This window comes from Canis lupus, chromosome 6 (genome assembly GCF_048164855.1).
Source record: "Canis lupus baileyi chromosome 6, mCanLup2.hap1, whole genome shotgun sequence".
In the NCBI taxonomy this organism is placed as follows: domain Eukaryota; kingdom Metazoa; phylum Chordata; class Mammalia; order Carnivora; family Canidae; genus Canis; species Canis lupus.
In genome coordinates this window covers 7804286-7823419 of record NC_132843.1, presented here as the reverse complement: position 1 = coordinate 7823419, position 19134 = coordinate 7804286, and positions in this window count along the sequence as shown.

Below are 19134 nucleotides of genomic sequence, written 5' to 3'. Positions count from 1 at the left end.
ACCTTTATACATATTGGGAACTCAAGAAACTAATTTGTCTCACTTTATTATAATACTCCCTTTATTGTGGTGATCTGGAACCAAACCCACAATATCTCTGAAGGGTGCTTCTGCTTGTCCTGCCATCTACAAATTTCTCCTTTATTGCATCCTTTTAATTAAAATCTCCCCCCTCACTTCACTTTCCCTTCAACTAGTTGGGAAGTTATGCAACATAAGTTTCTTACTAACACTCATCAAAGTCTAGAGTTAATCCATGTCTCTACTGTCTTATACAAGGTCTTTAAAATAGTTCTGATCACTTCTATCCCTGCTTATTATGTGCTGTTTTTCACGTTTTGTATTTTAGTTTGATCTCTTTTTAAAATAAATTACATAAGACACTCTTATTATTGCTTAATACAGTCTATCTTTAGTTTTGTCCCAATTTTAGGCCCCCCTTTTTTAAAATCATTCTGTTGTCCAGCTTAGATGTCCACCTGACAATCATATTTCCTCTTTAGTGTATTTTTTTTTCAAATTTCCTTCGGTTAGAGTATGTTAGTCATTACTGAAAATGCTATTAGTTTTTATTTATCTAAAAATATCTTTGTTTCATCCTAATTTACTGAATGACATTTTTTGCCAGGTATGTAACTCTAAGCTGATTGTTATTTTCTTTTAGCATGTTGGAATCTTTTTTTTCCACTGTGATACTGTCTCTCATTGCTTTTTTTTATTTTGTTTTGAAAAGTTGGCTGTCAGTCTGAATGTTGTTTTATTTTGTTTTTTTTTTTTTTTTTTTTTTTGTTGTTGTTGTTGTTTTGTTTTGTTTTTTTTTTCCGGTAGTTCATCTTTTATCTGTGGCAGATTTCATGAAATCTTTTTCCTTGCCTTTGTTGTTCTTTACTTTTGTGATGACGTGTCTTAGTGTTTTTATTTCCCAGGTTTGGTTGGGATTCACTAGCTTCTTGGATCTGTAGATAAATGTTTTTCCTCAGTTCTGGGAAATTCTCAGCAGTGATAAGATTGCCTCTCTCTATGCTAGCTACTCTTTCTGAAACTCCAGAGTTTGTTAGATTTTTCTCACTCTATCATAGATTATAACCTTGTTTTCATATTTTTCATCACTTTTTCTCACTAGGCTGAGTTCAAGAAAAGTTCTTCAGATATGTCACCTACTTAATTTCTCTTTAGCTAAATCTTGATTACTTAAACAACATTCACTGAATTTTTAATTTCAATTGCTCTATTTTAATTTATAGATATTCTACTTGGTTCTTAGTCCAATCTCCTAGGGCTTTCTTTCTAATCTTTTCCTTATTACTATTTTTGATCCTTTTTCTTTCCACGTCATTTAACATATTAAACATACTTATTTTTTATCTTTCATCTGATCACTTTAATATCTACTGTCTTATTCCAGTTCTGCTAATTTTTTACCAAAGCAACGGAAATGATCATCACTGTGATCTTTGACTGTGGAGTTTTATCTGAAGGAAGTAGAGCAATTCTTCGAAACCTAGGTTGAAGGTGGGGAAGAGATTCCTCCAGAAAGGATTTGCATTTGCTTTTGCTGGTTCTTGCATGCCTCACCTGCCTGGGATGGCTTTCTGCTGATGTATATGATTAGAGCTTTAGACTTCCCATAATGTGCAAATTTGGCTGCACACCTGCTGGAGACCTGGCATGTTGGTATGAATCCAAGGTGGACATATGTTTCACTACTCTGTTCAAATCTTTAGGACAGGATACCTCTATAGCTATCCCCTTGGAAAGGAATACGGATTTACTCTCAGTTTACCTTTGTCTTGAGGTTCAGCCATTTGGTTGGAGTTGACATTTTTTGCAGGACAATGGGCAGACCTCTCACTTTGGGCAGACCCCAGGCTTTGTCTCCTTTTCCTCTTGCCCTCAAAAATATGAGAATTTAAGCTCAGGTTCTTCTAGGTTTGGCAAATACTTTGGTTTGAAATACCTGCCTTGGTGATTCCTTTCCTTCTTTGAATTCTCACTTCCCAAGTCACTGCTCCACTTAAACATTTTCTTCAAAATATGATACCCAGAATTTGTACTTGTTTTATGTAGGATCATCACTCAAGTTTTGTCATGGATATCTGAGACAAAAGCCTGGGATTGAGACTGGAAATGTCAACTTACATCTGTAGCTCTCAAGTGACTTCATGTGTGCATATCATACATTTTAAATGCAAAAGTTTTGGGGTAAAATTTCATAAATAAGCCTTACCACAATATTTATTCTATTTTTTCTGATTATAATATTTTTACATGCTTATCACAGACACTAAATAAGATGGAAAAATATCAATGAGAAACTTGACATTACCCCCCATCTCACCATCCAGAAGTGTGGCCTCTGTTCATGTTTTGTTAAATCTACTTTTATCCATGGGCGGCTGGGTGGCTCAGTTGGTTAAGCACCTGCTTTTGGCTCAGGTCATGATCTTGGGGTCCTGGGATCAAGCCCCACATTGGGCTTCCTACTCGGTAGGGAGTTTGCTTCTCCCTCTTGCTTCTGTCCCTGCTCATGCTCTCTCTCTTCCTCTCTCTCTCAAATAAATACATAAATTCTTTTTTTAAATCTACTTTTATCTAGCTTTTGATATGCTATTCTATTTTTAAATAGTTGAGAGTACATTGTTCTTTTTTTTTCCTTTTTCCTTTTTTTTTTTTTTTTGAGAGTACATTTGTTTTAAGTGGATTTGTTTACTGGAAGATGATCATTCTTTTTTGAGATGTAAATCACCGGACAGCATTATTTTTCTCCCTGTCTATTCTGAGGTCATAGTGGATCAGTTAACTGCTTGTAAGATAAACTACATTGCTCTGCGTAATCTATCCTGGTGGATCTAATCAAAAGAATCTACTCGGGAAACCACAAGGGAGCAGTAATGGAAGAAATAGTGCCACTTGGGGAGGGGCAGTAAGGCGCCCAGTTATAAAGGACCAAGGCCATGCAGAAGTGGCAAGGCCATCTCTTATATGCTGCTGCAGGCTGTTTTTGAGCTCCATTTAACAGAAAGGGTTGTACAATGAAATTGCAACTGGGATTGAAAGGATCATTTGTACTTTACAAATAAAAATGCTTCAGTATAATAATGTAGTTACAATTACAGAAGTTTCACATGAGCTCAGACCTCTGTGGGCCTGTCTCTGAGACACAGATAGAATTGCACTTCCCTCATGCCCCACACAAAGGTCTGAACATGCCCATCATCACTTGTGGTGGTAGATAGGGGCTTTTTATACAAGTTACTAAAAAAACTCTGAAAATGACAAAATCTGCAATTGATCTGAAATAATTTGCTCAATAACCATGCTTTCCTTTTTCCCGAAGTCTGGAAAAGAGCCTCCTAGAGTGAACATGGACCCAATCTCCTGGTGGGTAGTTGTGCAAGGGGTACAAAACACTATGGAATTGGATTCCAACAAAAGAACCCAAGGAAGTAGATGTGAGCAAGGCCAAGGAAACCCTGAACACCTTCCTGAGACCCTGATGAGCACAAAAGATGGTGTCAGTTTTTTAATTCCTTCAACGAGAAGTCCTAGGTGAATATACACTGTCCTTTGACTCTGCGGAACTAAGTGAAGGATAGCAGTCATTACACTTTACTTCAGGTGAGTAGGACCTCCTTCCATGGCAAAAAGCACGGGCTCTTCTATCACAAAGATCTGAGTCCAAATGCTAGGCCACTGGCTTCCTGACTGGGCAAGCTCAAAAGGGGGATTTAACATGTCATCCATAACATAGTGATAATAATATCTATCATAGCAGGGTTGCTGTAAGGATTGGAAATGATGTCTCTCATGAACCTAGCACAAAGTACAAGGCAGAGATTTCATCTGGCTATGTAACTCTGTGAGTTCTGGGGCATTCCTTGATTATAGTTTCTAGAGTAGCTAGCACATGGTAGGTGTCCTACAAACAGTCATCAAATGAATGGACAAAGTACTCAAGTGTAGAATGAATGCTCTTGGAGGACAAAGGTAAAAGATGCATTGCTGTTGTATCAAGAAGCTTTCATTGGGACCAGCCCTGCTGATGACTTCTGACTGGGATGTCCCGATAGCTCTAAGGCTGAAAGTTGTCCATTCTCTGCCTGCATCTGTGGGTTGCCCCTTAGTTGCATGCTCATTGCCTGAGTCCTGACTCTGTCCAACGAAGACCAGATGTCCATCCATACCAGCTTTGATGTACTCTCACCCCGCCTCTGCCCCTTTCCATTGACTTCTCAGCCTGTCCACCTGCTCCACTCACATAGTCAGGATTGACCACCTCCCACTTATGGGAACCTTGATGGAAGCAAAAATGAAGAAACATGTTTGCAGGTATGGAGGAAGAGGTTATTGAAAGTTGAGCCCTGCCGCGAAAAACGATCAAATAATTTTACCAGGAGGCAGGTTTAATAAATTATAGCAGTGAGTCAGTAGGGTGATGTCAGACAAATGAAATATTTAACACGATGTAATAATCCCTCCAGTAATGTTAGAATGTTTGCATTTGTTAATCTAAAGCACTCCCTGATGAGCCGGCTGAATGGTGAACATGCTGGAAGGCTTCTCTCTAAATCATGGGATCCCCTAGAGCCAGAGAAGGGACGTCCTCTTTCCTGGTCCTCTCAGGATGGTGGGATTTATCCCTCAACGTGGTATACTTTCTTCTAATTAACAAATAATGCGTTTAAGGACACGTAGAAAATTACTCTCTTGCTCTCTCCCTCATGAACAGAATTTACACATGCCTCTTGCATGCTGCCTTCACAGGTCGGGGAAGCTGGTGGAAGTACCTGTGTTTATCTCCCACCCTGTAATTTGGTATCTGCTCCGGGCAGAGGAGATGTACAATAGGCATTCCCCAGCCTGATGGTCGGTTTGCTTGTTCACGAGACTGGGATCTGCCGAGGCTTTGTCAACTTTCAGATTTCTATTTGACGGCATAAGAGAAAACAAGAAAAAGAAAAAGAAGAAAAAAAAAAAAAAGAAGCCTTTATTTAGAATTCCCAGGCTCACATCAAATAGAGCTGTTATTTCAAGACTGAACTGCTTAGATAATCAACTCATGGCATGTTATTAATTTATGTATTAAGTAGTTGGTATCCATTTCTGGATTATTTTCATTTGTTAATTAAACAGTACCTCTAAGGGAGACAAAGACAATTGAATTGTCACTATTTCCCAGCGGCCCCTTTGCTGGTTGATAAATCTTTCCACAGTACAATCGGGAACTCACCAAGGGCCAGATTGCCGCATGTGACAGGGACAGGTGTTGCTCCTGGCACCTGCCAATCACTCTGGGATTCCTCTTCCCAGCCCTCCCTGCCTTCTCTCTGAACTCACCACTATGTCTCCCACTTGCAAAGGAGAGCTGGAAACCAAACGAGAGGCCAGAGACGTGGCTCTTGGCACAAACAATACATTGATGAATTCTTTCAAGCCTGGAGTGAGTTTTTGGGTTATTGGTCAATGCATTTAGGTTATGAAAATTATCTAATTAGCCAGATCCAGATAGCATATACCTCCCCGTGTGGTAGTTCCAGGGCTTCCTCTCTAGTATTTCTGGCTCACAGAAGCAGAGGATACCAATTACACAGTTTGGGGCAGTAGCCAAATATCCATCAAAGGCTGGACAATAATCAGCTCTGTTATTTGCAAGCAAAGCAGGTTTTGTCCCAGCCTCCAGAAGTCAAAGGCTACCAATTTTACTGGCTGCATCACTGAAATGTTTCTGTTTAGACAAGGAGCTGGCAGGAACCATATTTCCTTACTTTGCAGAAGTGGCTAAAACAGCTGTTTTAAGTTGTTCTTCTGGAATGGCAGATAATGGCAAACTATCAGCTGCCTCCAGGCCTCTGGGACCCTCAAGGCATGCTGGAGCTGGGACGGCTATAAACTGAGCACATATGTACGTCCTTTTTCCCTTGGACACTTACTTAGTTGTTTGTGTGTCTGTTAGTTGATCTCAAGATCACCAGACCTAATAACGAAGGATCCTTGGTAACATGTATCTATGTGTATCTTAGGACAATTCTGATACATTATACACAGAATTCTGGAATATTTGTATTTTTGATGCACAATTTATCCCAGATTTAACTGCCCAGTGAAGGGCAGTGCTTCCCTGTTTCTTATGCTACAATTTTCCCTAATCTGTCATTTGCCCTCACCATAGGCTCCTTCCTGTAGCACAGCAGCCTGCTCTGTTTGTGAACCGCCAGCCCCCAGGGACCTCGTTCTCCATCTGTTTAGTGATTTCCCCTTTATATCTCCTCCAGTATTTGATCTCTTCTCAACTGCATCTCAGCAATAGAGAACAATTAAGGAAAATTCTAATAGGAAAGATGAGAACTTTGATATATCTCTAAATAATGACATACTACCAGTAACTAGCAGAGAAAAAAGTCAGTATATAATCTTCATTGATGGATTGAGAAGGATGGAGCCTTGACTTTTTGAGAGGATCATGTCTCCCAAGGTTACAGGACCCACAGGGCTCTTCTCCCCGGCAGCTGGTTTGTGAAAGTGAGGCTCCTTGGGATGGAGATCCTTTTTTGTTTTTGTTTTTTAAAAGGATTTTATTTATTTATTTATTCATGAGAGATACAGAGAGAGAGGCAGAGACATAGGCAGAGAGAGTAGCAGGCTCCATGCAGGGAGCCCGATGCAGAACTCGATCCCAGGATCTTGGGATCACGACCTGAACCAAAGGCAGACACTCGACTGCAGCCATCCAGGCGTCCAGGGATGGAGATCTCCCAAAGGCACAGTTATGTCTCATTATCTCCCAAGCCTCCCAGGTCATTACAGGTATTGAGGCAAGTAAAAGACCAAGAGGCTGTCACTGGAGGTCATGTTTGATAGATTTTCTTTTGCCAGAAGATTTCTGGGGCAAGGTGAGAATATAGTCATAATTCCTACCACTCTGGCCATTTGGCTGAACTTGTTGGCCTAGTTCTTATGCCAAAAGCCAAGCAGAAAGGACAAGAAGCAAAGCTGGCATTTCTACTCTGAGCAAGGCTGTTAGGTGCTGTACACATATTTCTTCACTATGCTGACACAATTTGGCTACGAGTAAATGCCAGAGCTAAGAGTTTTAACCCAGGATTTCTTGTTCCCAAAGTCCCTATATTTCCTTCCAGTAATGGGCTGAGCCCGACATGTCCAGAATCCAGGTCCTGAGGGCACAGCGCACAGTGAACGAGATGTTGGCCACCATTCAGGGTTTTGAGTCAGTCCCTCAAAAGGGTTTGTGGCTGACTTGGGAGGGGGTCATCTCATGCCCACAGACAGATCTAAATTTGCTGACGTAAAGGTCCTCTCTCCCTCCTCCCCCTACCTGTACTCTGTCACAGGGGCAGACCTGTGGGCCCCACAGGGAGCCCTGACCCCAGCCAGGGAAGGAAGCAGCGCTCTGGTCAAAGCTAAGTCCCACTGGGCAGGCCACATTATTTGCCTTTAAGGATCCAGAAAGTTCTATAAGCACTGGTGATAAAACCCGGATTTCTGAGTAGCAGTTCATTGTCATGATTGATCCTCTCAGCAGTTGAAAGATTTTGGAGAGAGAGAATCTTTTATTTATTTATTTATTTATTTATTTATTTATTTATTTATTGGAGAGAGAGAGAGAGAGCACAACAGGGAGGGATGGAGGAAGAGGGAGAGAGAATCTAAAGCAGGCTCCCTCTGAGCACCGAGCCCTATGTGGCGTTTGATCTCACAACCCTGAGATCATGACCTGAACCAAAATCAAGTCAGACACTTAACCAACTGAGCCACCCAGCCCCCTCAGCAGTTGAAAGATTTTGTTCAGCTTCATTATTGAAGTAGTGTGTTTAATTCAAATTACAAATAGTGTGAGTTCTTTCTGCTGTTTCATTTAACCTAAAACCCAGAAATTTCAAATAACCCCAATTATGTGAGGGGGTAAAAGGGATCTCCAAGCTGTTGCAGGCAGGTGCTAACCCTAGAGCCCTAGAATACTGATGATGCCAGACCCCAGGGCCTGCAGGGCTGGCCTTTTGATGGGGTCATGATGTGGGTGTCTGGGACAGCATTTCACGTGGTTGCTTTCCATGGCGGTGGGTGGGGGTGGGGGTGCCGTCTCACTAACCAGGCATTTGCACTCTGGGTGTCACCCTGGGCTCCCGAGAGAGAGCAGGACCAAGAGAAAGCACAGTATCGGGTTCCCTCTGGATCCGCTCTCCAAGGAGGTGCCTCAACCACAGATAGGTTGGGGTGAAATATTCTTTATCACGTCATTATCATTCATCCCTTTTATCTGTTTGTTGTTTAGATACTTAAAACTTCCAATGTTCGGTTCTTTTGGAGTTAGCTAGTGGTGCAGTAATTTTTAAATTGAGGGGAGGGAAATGCAAAGGTTTCTAATTGTAAAAGTTCATCTGTCCAGCAGGCCTGATTCCCTCCCCTTAAGCTCACATTAAAATCATCATCCATTTATACAAAAAAAAAAAAAAAAATTCACAACCCCCTCTTGCCAGGGTTTGGAAAGACTTTCCACAAACCCCAGCACTGTGACTCAGGAGCTGGCCCGTCCCAGTGGGCACCCCAGGACTGAGTGATCCGCTGCCAGGGGGGACAGAGGCATCCCTTTCATCCCTCCCCCAACTTCCAGCCTGATACAGACACTCTGCGTCTGTATCAAACAGGAAGTGTAATGCCTTTACTCTCTGATGGTACTTTTTGACACAATCAAAATCTGTCTTCCTCCTCCCCAGAGAAGTACTTCCGATATTAGATCCGGTTTGAAAATTCTGGAGCATCGAAGGGAGAATGGTACATTCTGGAGAAAGAGAAAGCACAATCTAAGTACAATTAGAGAGGACACAGTCCAGAAGCGCCCTGGTAGCAATGCATCCTGCAAGGTTCTTTTCAGTTACTTTTCAGGTTCTCACATTTTACAAAAGGTCAGAAACATCAGGCAGTGAGGATAGGAAACCTCTAGTAGATAGTGAGCTCCACGGACACTCGTAACTCAGAAGAATATGCATGCTCCTTGCTCTTTCAGGACAAAGAGGGGACAGGGGCATGTGGCCTGCTTGTTCTCCTCCTCTTGTGCTGGCAGGAGCTCTGTGTTCTTAGACAAGGAAACAGGAAAAGGGAGGAGTGTCTTTGAAAAAAAAAAATCTTATAGACCAAAGGAAGTGAACCTCCTGCTAAAATTTCGCTGGAAATCATGTTTTTCTAAGCCACTAAAACATTTTAATGACAAATGATCATCCCCCCTTGGAAAACCATGTTGTCTTTTAAAACAAGAACAAAATGTCAAAGGGAGATGAACCACTAAGATGATGTACAGGAGAAGATGATGAAGGAAGGAGGAAGCAAGGAAGCATTACTCTTGCAGGGAACAAAAAATCCAATGCTGGATTAATCCATCTGGATACTGTCAAGAGCAGGAATGGCACTGTGGAAGCAGACCGGTAGTGTGGGAGACAAACCTGTGACACTCAGAACTGGGAACCAAGGAAATCATGCACACAAACTGGGACCAAGGTGGGATTGGCAGGGAAAAACAAAACAAAACAAAACAAAAAACCGGGACTGCAGCATTAGGGTCAAGAGCATGAGCTTCAGGGTCAGAGCTGTGTATGTGGACGTGGACTCATCTCATATCTGCACAACAGTGACAAGGAGAGTTTGACCCAAGACCTAACATTTTATTAGATGCTAAACATCAGGTTTGGGGTACCCGAGGGGCTCAATCTGTTAAATGTCTGACTCTTGGTTTCAGCTCAGGTAATGATCTCAGGGTTGTAAGATTGAGCCCCGTGTCAGGCTCCATGCTCAGTGTGGAGTCTGCTTAGGATTCTCTCTCCCTCTGCCTCTCCCCCTGCTCTCTCTCTCTCTCTCAAATGAATAAATAAATCTAAAAACAAAACAACAAAACAAAACAAAAAAACTCAGGCTTATTACTAAACCGGCCTGGGTTGTTTAATCTCAAAATGAGGATAACATTTATTTTTAGAGTTATTGTATAGTTAAGATGAGACATATACGAGGTGCTGGCACTCCTCTGGCATACAGTATTCACTCAATAAATGGCTACACATAAAATGATGAATATATATGTCCAGGACCTGACCTGTTTCAAATTAATCATGTTTTGGATTTTAATGTGGAAGGAGGCAGTTACTAGAAGGTAAAAGGCACTTGTCCAAAGGATGTGTTCAATAATATGGGACACATAATTTGGCAGAAAATGAATGAGTTAGAAAGGTATATGTGGCTTAAAATTCTTCATTTTTATAAATAAGTCATACATAGCAATTAAAGCACGTAATAAACTACAGTCATCATTTCGTATAAACCAGAAACATCTGGGTTTATTTAAAGTGGAAAAAAGAAGCCAGTATATAAAAAAAAAAAAAACAAAAACCCTCCTTGACATAGATCTGTTTGACCGTCATTCCTGGATCGACAATTAATTATTGAACACTACCTTTATGCTACTAGTCACTGAGGATTCAGTAGCAAATGAGATCAAGTCTTCCCCTCATGGACCTTACCTCCTCCTGGGAGAGAGACAGAGCCAAGAAAAGAAAGGCATAATAATGGTGTGTTTGTTACATTATTTTGCTGAATATCCACCAAATGTTATTCCAAATAGTATTAACTGCTATGAAGAAAAATAAATCCAGGTTAATGGTATAGATAGTAACATGGCGTGGAGGAGTTGCAGAAGGAGGCAATTTTTGGCTAAGTATTCAGAGACGACAAGGTCACCTCTTCTACGCTCTTTCTGAACCCCCAGTGGTGCTGGGGACCAAGTGGGAGGTGCTGCAAGCTCTGCGAATAGTTTTGTGAAGTCAGTGCTATCACTGTCATGAAAATATCTATTATGACTGACACGCTTTAATATTCCTTAATAATTTTTTTGCGATTCACCTCAAGGTATACTTCTCTCACCCAGAAAGTCTCCAATTATCATGGTAATGAAAATGTTTTATCAGCGTAGAAACTAATTTGACTTCATTGGCTTCTATTACAAACAATGTATAAGCACACTTGGAAAGGGAATTCTGGTTAACGAGGAGTCACCAAATGTCACATTGGGCAATGCTGGTGTCTGCTGTTAGGAAACTGGATCATAGGAAAATCTACTTGACCCTAAAATTTCACTCAACATAATCCAATCATTGATGATTCAGAAGCACCCTAGAATCTCGTGGTGTCTCTCTGTGAATATCACTTGATTCCACTTATTTGCCTGAGAGTAGAAAGTCATGATGAATACGTGGTTAAATAGTAGAGAGATCCAGGAGTACATGTGGACCATAGCAGGGAATTTTATTAGTGGTAGGACAGGGGATAAATCATGTATCTACCACAAAGTTGTGAAATCTGTTCCACGTGAATTAAACATGAAGCAGTAAAAAGTTGAAAAGAGAAAACGGAAGAACTACCTTCTTGCCTTAGTATCAAGTTATTCTGGGGGTTATATACACCATCGGCTTTGCAGGCAGGATTGTGACTACCATGGTCTTCTCGCATTTTCCTGGCCTACGGTGCAGAGGGGCTGAGCTGGTAGGAAAACCAAGAGGCATGTCCCCTTCTGACTGCATACCTGGGATCACCTGTCCTGATCACATCACAGTGAGATGAGCTTGGTCTGACATTGCCTCAGTCTTTTGCCTTTTCCTTCTGCCCCCTTGACTTGATTACCATCTCCAATTTTTTTTTTATCTCTAGTTCACCCATGCTAGATGCCTCCCCTCACACACATGCACCCTCCAAGACGTGTTTCAGTAAAGAACTTAATTTAAAATGCTTTGCTTTTGGAGTAACACAGGTGAGTCTGTGTTTTCTTGTTTTCTAGGGGCGGGGGGTATTTGCATTTCAATCCTCAACTTCAATTTTGTCTAGAAGAGCTACATCTCTTCTTAAGGGTTTTTGGAAACTAATTGGGAAAGGTGATCTTTTCCCTTCATCCAGAGAAGGGGGTAATGAATAATATTTGCCATTGTCGTCGTCATCATCATCGTCATCATCATCATCATCATCATCATCTTTATCACCACTGTATGCTTTCAAAGTTCTTTCATAGGCACCACCTTTCCAATACCATAAGGTGGCATTTTAAGCTGTCAGCTACTTCACTTACTTTTAAGGCTTGCTATGGCTTTTGTAAAAAATATTCTAAGAACTCTCCTTGTTCCAACATCCTACCACCCATCGATTCCATAGAACGGGTTCCTGTAATCTTATCCTGTAATCTAGGCCACAACCATGACTACTTATTTCCATACGTCACCTCTTCCATTTCTTTCATCTGCCAGAGTTTTGCCAGAAAACGTGGCAGACTTCTGAAAAGGCACTTTTTCAAAGACCTGGATGCCCGAGAATACACCTCCCCTGGCATCACTCTAGACGCGTGGTAAGTTCCCCTGTTTCAACAGGGCCAAAGATCCTGTGAGAACTCTGACTTGGGCAATCTACATAGATGCCTTCACACAACGTTGACATAGGTTGCTTCCTCCTCCATTGTACCACTTTGGGCATCATCTGTTGGCTTCGAAGCACCCACGAGGTTCAGGTCTGACAATGGACAGCAGGTGGCGCCCTCGATTTAGGATTCCAGCTCTGAAGCAGGGCAGTAACGGGAAAATTTCAGGTGCATTTAAAATTTTATTTATATATGTATTTTTTTTGTCTGCCAAGCCAGAAATATACTCCATTTTCTTTAATCAGGTTTATTTGCTTCCTACTGTGTTACTTCAATTGGGTAATAGTCAACCCGACATTTCCCCTGGCTACATTCTTTCCTAGAGCAGAGCATGATGTTTGAGATTTACCAGAGTTTGGGAGTTGAAAGTGCAGGGCTGGCAGACAAGAGAGATGCCTTATGCACTTGCAAAGCTGGTTGTCCCTGCCAATAGCTCCAAGTGGCCTCGGGCATGTTTACCCTGGGCGCAGAGACAGGGCTTGTCCCTGTCTGAGGCTAGAGCACCCAGAGGAGGGAGCCAGAAAAGAGTTTTCCCAGAAGCCTGGGTGGGGTTGGGGTGGTAGGCAAGAGAGCATGCTGGGAGCATTTCCAGGGATACCCTCCCGGCCTCCCAGGAGACACTTTTGTTCCCTCACTCTCCCTAAGCATGCATGAACATGGCCTCTGGTCTGCTCCTGAACAGTACTAGGAGCACTGGTTCATACATTCATTCACTCATTCAGCAAATATGAGACGTCCTCCATTCCCAAAGTGCTATCTGCTCACAGCATCAGGGGCCAGCCAGGAGACAGAAACCACACCTTACGAGAGAAAATGTAATCTCAGAGGTTGCCAACTATGCATAAAGGTGTTACCTAGATAACTGAATACACAAAAGGAGAACAGCAGGCTTTGAAGGTGGTGGCAAGAGGAGCAACTGCCCACTCTGTTCCTGGGGTATCACTCCTGAAGGCTCTGGGGTCCCCATGCTGGGTCTAGGCCTCTGGGGAGAAGGCTCTGCTCAGTCAGTGCTAGTCTGTGAGCTGATATGAGGAGGATGGTTCTGAAAGTGTTGTAAGAACCAAGAACTGGGGGTGCCTGGGGGCTCCGTGGATTAAGCATCTGCCTTTGGCTCACATCATGATCCCAGGGTCCTGGGATCGAGCCCTGAATCTGGCTCCCTGCTCAACGGGGAGTCTGCTTCTCTCTCTCTCTCTGTCTCCCTGCCCTCTTTGTTTTCTCTCTCTCTCTCTCTCTCTCTCTCTCTCTCTCTCTCATATGTTCCCTCTCAAATAAATAAAATCTTAAAACAACAACAACAACAACAACAGATATTGGACTCAACCAGTGTGACAGACTTGCCATTAGGGGATGAACGGTAGTTAGGGAACACTCCAAGGATGGGGGAGCAGACAGGATGCTCCAGTCCCTAGTCCCCTCCTTGCCGGCTCCCTCCAGCACCTCCCACTGGTTGGGAGAGGGGCACCTGCTGTTCAGTCCCCATCCCGCTGGACAGGTGTTAGGAGAGCAGCTGAGTCGCTGGCACACTCACAGAACTCCACTCCCCCACCCCGTGGGCTCACCAGGTGTGAGCAGGACAGAAGCGCCACAGGACTGAGGCAATGGTTCTCTGTCCTATGGCTCCAGTCTAGAGGGGAGAGTGTGGTCAGTTGACTCATTTCTCTTGACCGCTCCAGTGTGACATAAAATTGCACAAAAAGCAGCATAACTTATGAACTCTATTTTGCCTGGAGATCCAAGTAAAATTTCCTCAATCTATCTTTTCCCTCCACCCCTTCCCCACAGTTACATCCTCGTGTTTCTTAGCATGGTTTCACTTTTCATGAAAATCAGATACAAGAGTAGGAAAAGTGTGACAAAATGTCACCGTGGGTCTTTTGTTAAATGGAAATGGAAATGCTGAATTGAATTAATGCACTTTTAAACTAGACATAGCTACTACACTTTCAATAGCTTTCATTATGATGGTAAAGTCTCTGTTGTCAGATCTAATAAATTTGACACACATTGGCATTCTCATTCTTTGTTAGAATGTTGATTTATGCATTTTTTTTTAAATCAAGAAAAGTAGAGGTGGAAGGGACTAGGGAGGTTTGGGTCCAAGGAGAGAAAATAGAAGTGAATGGATAATTATTTTGAAGACCACTTGGTCATTGGTTTTCATTAAGAAATGCATTTACCTAGGACAATGAACATCAATGGGCCAGAACTGTGTGGTGGCTGCAGGTTAGGAAGGCAGGTGGTTGGTGAAGGAAAGATACCAAACTAGAAATACTTAGGAAGGAGGTTGGACTGGGCATTAACTGTTGACAATATGTCTCCTCCTATGTTTCTTCTCATGTTTCACAGGCCAGAAACTTGGAAACTACATTTCCCCTTCTCCCTTGTGAGGAGTGTTCTCCTTACACTTGATTGATTGATTGATTGATTGATTGATTGATTGATTTAGAGAGCTTCAGTAGGGCAAAGGGTAGAGGGAGACAGAGAGAGAGAAACTTAAGCAAACTCCATGAAGAGTGTTGGGCTCAGTGATCGATCCCAGGACTCAGAGATCACGACCTGAGCCAAAACCAAGAGCTTGATGCTGAATTGACCATGCCACCCAGGAGCCCCTCCATACACCTTAAATTCCACAATAAGGTGAACTCAATTGAGATTCAGAAAATGGAAGGGTGACAGGAGCCATTACATTTCTTGCTTTGGAAGTCATGGTTGTATTCTTGCCAGACATGCGTTATTAGCAGTGTTCAGCCCTGATATCATTTTGCCTGGTGTCTATGGAGGATCATCTATGAGACCTGCAGCAGTCGTCTGTAGGTTCTTGATTTAGGACAATATCAGCTCTTAACTCTCTGACAGCAAGCCTGACAGTCATGGTGGTCCCCAGACTTTCTCTCCTTTGGACTCCATTGGTTTTATAAGTATTTTCTTCCCTCTATCTGATCCTTCCTGTTTGACCTACTAGAGCAATCTCTGCTTTCCTGAGCAAACACATGCTGATTCAGAGGTATGGGGGGAGCACCGGTCCATCACTAGACACATTCTACCATAAAGTCATTTTCTCCGACGTGTTGGTCTTATTTCACCATCTTTATCAGCTAGACAAGTTTCAAGAGGCTCAAGAGATTATATTCTCTATATTTCTTGATAACCAAATTTAGGTTCAGACAAATTTGATAGATTCAGAAACCTCTTGGTCCTGGAACAGAAATAAAATATCCTTATGATATCTTTCACCTATGGCTGAGGTGACAATGAGGAAGAAATGAGTACCTTTTTCTGCTGGTGTGATCCAGGCAATCCAAGTCAGAAGCCATGAGAGGCTGCTTCTAGCTTGCAGAGGATGTTAACTGAGAGTCACTTTTTATGCAGTAGATCTGACTCAAGACTTTTATGAAATGTGAAATTTAATATTCACCCCTGGAATGAAGATTCATCTCTTTAAAAGCTGTTCACTATCTCACTCAAGGTGTTAGCACTCACAAGGGATGGATTGAGATGGCTACATCCATTCCATCCTCCCAGGGGCTCTTGATCTGTCGGAAAAAAATGTAGTCCCTGAAACTTTAAATTGTTTTGAACAGTACCTGTCACAAATAGACATTTTCTCTTTTCTCAACTCCCCATTCTTTGTCCTTTTTTAAAAAGGATTTTAATCTGCCTTAAATATGCATCATTTTATGAATTTATAAATATAAAATAATTTTATAAATTGCAGGTGGTTAAATAGATGCTTTATTATTATTTCCCATCCACCATTTCTTGAACAAGTTCTTGTCTTAAATGCTGAAAAGTAAAAGGATCTGTTAGCATCATTTGTCAGAATAACAGTCTGGATGGAGGCCCCCTAGTCTGGTCATGGCATTTCTGGAGCAAGGACCATGATGCTGAACTATGCAAACCAAATCTGCAGGCTACCATTCATTTGGGTAATAGATTTGGTGTCAGAGCTGAGAGGTATTGATTGATAATACCTATTGCCTGTTTTTCTTAAGTGTTATCACCAGGTTATCCCATTGGTTGGTCACGATAGTACTGTGAGGTAGTTAGAGCAGGTGGTAGCATGCTCTCATTTGACCACATTGGAGAGAGACACACTTTCGTCTGCAGCTGTGCGAGCTAGGTGTATCAGTTTGGTGAAGACCAGAGTTAGTGTGGAGTCTACCCTGAACTTTTGGGAGGGTCTGATCATCCTTGAGACAAGTAGAGTAAGACAAAAAAGAAAAACCTAAAGTTTCAAGAAAAGAGGGGATCAGAAAATTTCAACAAATTACAAATTCTAAATATCTAAAGAGTGAGGAGAATAATGTAATCCTGGTACTTAAAGAGTCATTTAACTATAATCTCCACGCAGCCTTCCAAGCCCCTGATCAAGGACCACAGCTACCAAGAACCCTCAGTGACTCCACAAGCCCCACCTTTCTCTTCCTCTGCACAGCCCTATAGCACCAATGAGGAGGCCATGAATGTTGCTGGGCTGATGCAGGGTGCTCCAAGTGGTTCTTTATTTTTCTGAGTATCTTATCTCACTTTGCTGACTAAGCTGAAATAGGCTTGGACAGATACTATATGCTGGAGAGCCACACACAACCACCATGGGTATCCTACCTGGCAGCCCAGCTCCCATGAGACTGACTCAGGATACCATGGGGCCACTTCTGACCCTTTTCCAGCTTTCCCTGGCATATCCAAGGAAGGGAAAGAGACAATCTCCCTGTGAAGCAGTGTCCCCTGTTTCCTCACCCACAACTACCACCCTCTCCTTGGGGGCCTAGCTCTTCAGCCTAACACACACATGAATGAAAAGAGGATTGTTTGCTCCTGGAACAGGAAAGACAGTAGGAGAAATGGCTTGAGGGAAGGCTAGATACAGTGATGCAAATTATTCTCTCTCCAGCTTGTCCTTGCTTATCTTGATAAGTTGTCCTCCTCTTTCTTTTCTAATCCAAACAGATTTGTGCACTTGGCAACACTTATGTCAGGTCAGTGTAGCAACCCCAGAGGAAAGGAGCCTCTCCTTCCTGCTACAGTGTTATGATTCCCAGGGGAGCCCTCTCACTGACCTGGTATGGGTGACACACTCACTGCTGTGACCAATCGCTGGGTTCAGGGCTGGTGCTGTGAAGCTCCAGGAAGATTGTCAGGAACCATGATTGGTTGCCCCACCAGAAAGAAGAACTGAGGCAAAGCACTCTCCAAGGGAAGGGGCTACTGTTGATGCCCACAAGTACCTACTATGGTGATTTTTCTGTAGTCAACATACCATTTCTGCAGGAGAAATCCCCCTATTAATAAAGGAGATGATGAGGAGAATGAATTTTTGACCCCATATAATACACCCCTCTGCACAATTACCTACTGGCAACTCCTGTAGGGGCAAGTAGTGGAAGTCACTTCAAAAGTGATCCTCTTCAACAGAAACACGCAGGGAGGCATCCTACCTGGCCATTTCAGCCCTTGGTATTATGCCTGATTGAAGCCAACATTATCTGTCACTCGGTTTCAGGAACATCTGACACACCTTTTCATGCTGAGAGCTAATTGCCCTATTTTCAAACCTGGAACTGTTCCTCTTGTGATATTTTTCCAATCGCAGTGATATATTTGTCTAGCCAGCAAGCACTGCCAAAGCCATAGCTATTCTGGAGAGGAGTCAGGGTGGGTAACAGGACAATAAACAAAAGGAAATTCTTTCTGAATAAAACTTTGCAAAGCAATAGCATACTTTTTTTTAAGATTTTTTATTTATTCATTCATGAGAGACACAGAGAGGGAGAGAGAGGCAGAGACACAGGCAGAGGGAGAAGCAGGCTCCATGCAGAGAGCCAGATGCGGGACTCGATCCCGGGACTCCAGGATCATGCCCTGGGCCAAAGGCAGGCGCTAAACCACTGAGCCACCCAGGGATCCCCCAGCATACTTTCTTTAATAACACATATATAATAATAAAATTGTTTGCTATCCATTTTTAATCTTTATGAAATGAATACACTCAATCATTGAAGTTATGCAGAAACTGCTTACTACAAATAATGCAATGAATACATTACAGAAGTAATTAAGTGAGAACCCAAGTGAAGAAGAGCAGTATTCTATACCAACACTTCTTCATAGATAGATAAAAAAGCAAAACAATCCATAGGTAAGACACAAGAGATAGGGAAATAAAAACCAGGGTAATAAGTACATAAAAATAAATAAGGTTCACTGTAGAACAGTGAGCTAGATCCCACATTTCTCTACCCCTCAAAATATTATTTCTGTTACCTAGGAGTGAGAAACAATAGGTACTCCCAATAACCTGTACTTTGACTTGTTAATTTATTACTAATAGTTACTGAAACTTGCTATGTATAAAACATTCTGGCAAAAAGTATAAAGAGTACTAAAAAAAAAAAAAAAGCATGAAACATTAATCCTTGTCCTCCAGGAGAGGAGAGTCTATCTAGTTGAGGAGTGAGGTTGTGTCCAGTGTACATGTAGTTATAAGATTTGGTGAGATGGTTTCTGTGTCCTGTAAATAGAATCCATACCATTTTCCTCTGGTATTTAGAAGAAAATGAAATTAAGGAATGACTTTTTGGAGGGGCCAATTGGCATTGGCCTTGAAATGGTAATTCCCTTAATGGAGATATGAAGGCACAGCAGGGGAGGGGTACACCCAGGAAAAAGCA